The following is a 2,876-nucleotide window of genomic DNA, read 5'->3' on the forward strand; positions in this document are numbered from 1 at the left end:
ACGGCGCCATTAATTTGATGGGCGAGGATTCATACCGATTCGGAATTCCATAAAATGTTTATGTTGCAAGTATAGTCCAAACCGACAGTCAATCCTCGAATCAAATTAAGATATGGTTTTGTCACAAGTACAAACTCCAATGAAATTTTACCGAAGTATTTAGACTCTGGGTCGTCTCATGAGGATTGCAATGAAGTGTCAATTATTGGCTATGAAGATGCAAGGGAGTTTGATTGATAAGAGGGCAAGAAATTAAATGGGCAAGAATTTAAATGACAAGACGAGTAAATCAAGCAATTAAAGGAAGCAAGTAATAAAGAAAAACATTCATGGCAAGGATTGAGATCACAGGCTTTCCATCCTAGTCACTAGTAACAATAATTAACAATAATTTATCTTATTTCGTCATCTCCAACATTGGAAGAAGGTGTAAGTTATCTTCCATGAGAGAAAGTCAAACAAGAGTAGCTAATCTCAATCCAAATGTCCCAATCAACTCACTAATTAAATTAGCAAGAGATTAGAGTCAATGGAAATGATATTAACTAACAACTCTCGATCACCAATCTGAATTGGGTTTCATGACTCAAGATTACCTAATTACTCTTCCCAAGCCAATAATGCTCAAGATCTACTATAAAGCCCAACCAAGCATTTTGTCAAACACTTGGTGGGTGTACAAGGAAAGCATAATAAATGTGCAAGAATAATAAATCTACCAACTACCAATAGCAAGGAAAGTAAATTCACAACTCAATTCATCAATAAAAAGAAACATCAACATCAAATTGCATTAAATGTAAACCAAATCCAACATGAGAAAAGAGCATAAAAGTAAAATTAACAAGAGAACTAAGAAGAATCAAGTTGTAGAAACAAGAAATTATGAAGAAAACAAGATGAGAACATGAAAATTGACCTAGATCTAAGATGGAAATGTCCTAAGAACCCTAATTCTAGAGAGAAGAGGGAGCTTCTCTCTCTAGAAACTACACTACATGATGCACATGCTACCAACAATTGCTCCCCCTTGCTTGGACTTTAATTTTGCATGAAATACACTCAGAAACAAGTTCGAATTGGGCCTGGGCAGCTCAGAAATCGCCCCAGCATTTTGCCTTTAAGTGAGTCACGTGCGAGTATCGGCGCGTATGCGCCATGTGTGCGTGCGCATCGATTTGCTATTTCTTCATCCGCGTGGACGCGTCATGTACGCGTGCACGTCTCTTTGTGAAGTCACTTTTGCATGCGCGCGCCTTGTACGCTTGCGCGTCCATCGATGCATTTCCAATTCTTGTTTCCTCACGTATCCTCCACTTTGTATGCTTCTTTCCTCATTTCTTCCATCCAATACTTGCCTTATGAACCTGAAATCACTCAACAAACACATCAAGGCATCGAATGGAATTAAGGTGAATTAAAATCACCAATTTAAGGGCCTAAAAAGCATGTTTTCACATTTAAGCACAAATCAAGGGAGAATTGCAAAACCATGCTATTTCATTGAATAAATGTGAGAAAAGGTGAATAAATCCCTTAAAATAAGCACAAGATAAACCATGAAATCGGGGTTTATCACATGTCCAAAGAAACTTCTGATTTCTTTGACATTAATGGGTGGTGGTAATTGCTCAATTACCTCCACCTTGGCTTGATCTACCTCTATTCCTTTGTTTGAAATCAGATGCCCAAGAACAATCCCTTCAGTCACCATGAAGTGACATTTTTTCCAGTTCAAAACCAGGTTTATCTCTTGGCATCGTTTGAGAACTAGGGCCAGATGGTCAAGGCAGGAGTCAAATGAGTCTCCAAATGAATACCTCAAGGAACTTCTCTACCATGTCAGAGAAGATGGAGAGCATACATCTCTGAAATGTGGCAGGTGCATTGCACAGGCCAAATGGCATCCGCCTATAAGCAAACACACGATATGGGCATGTGAATGCTGTCTTTTCTTGATCCTGTGGATCTACAGCAATTTAATTGTAACTAGAATAACCATCCAAAAAATAATAAAATGCATGCCCTGCTAGTCTTTCTAGCATTTGATCTATGAATAGTGAAGGAAAATGATCCTTTCTGGTGACGTTATTGAGCCTTCTATAGTCAATGCACATACGCCACCATGTAACTATCCTTGTAGGAATCAGTTCATTCTTTTCATTTTGAACCACTGTCATGCCTCTCTTTTTGGGAACAACTTGGACAAGATTGACCCAGGGGCTGTCAGAAATGGGATAAATAATCCCAGCCTCCCATAATTTTGTGAATTCCTTTTGCACCACTTCTTTCATGGCTAGATTCGTCCTCCAGTAGGATCTTGTGCATGCATCAGGTTGGGCTAATGCCCTGAAGGTCACTTATTGTCCACCTAAGAGCTATCTTGTGTGTCTTTAGCACTTGAAGTAGTGCCTTTTCTTCCTATGGTTCTAAGGTAGAGCTTATAATCCTAGAGTTTATGAGGCTTGTCCTCCTCCTTAGGCGTCTTCAGAGGTTCCTTTATTTCCTCTGGCTCTTCTAAATCAGGTTGAGCATCATAAAGGATGTCATTCAGCTCTTCTTCGAGTGCCTCAGCTATATTCACTTCTTCCACCAGGGAATCAATGATATCAACACTCATGCACTCCTCTGGAATGGTCATCCTCATTGACTCTCAAGGTCAGTTCCCCTTTTTAAACGTCAATGAGAGTCTGTCATGTAGCTAGGAATGGTCTTCCTAGAATGAGGGTTGCACTCTTGTGCTCATCTATTTCTAGCACCACAAAGTCTGTGGGGAAAGCAAAGGGTCCAACCCTAACAATCATGTCCTCAATTATGCCTGATGGAAGCTTCACAGAGCCATCAGCCAGTTGAAGACATACGCGAGTTGGTTTAAC

The sequence above is a fragment of the Arachis ipaensis genome, chromosome B4 (genome assembly GCF_059453495.1).
Source record: "Arachis ipaensis isolate K30076 ecotype BB chromosome B4, ASM5945349v1, whole genome shotgun sequence".
Lineage (NCBI taxonomy): Eukaryota > Viridiplantae > Streptophyta > Magnoliopsida > Fabales > Fabaceae > Arachis > Arachis ipaensis.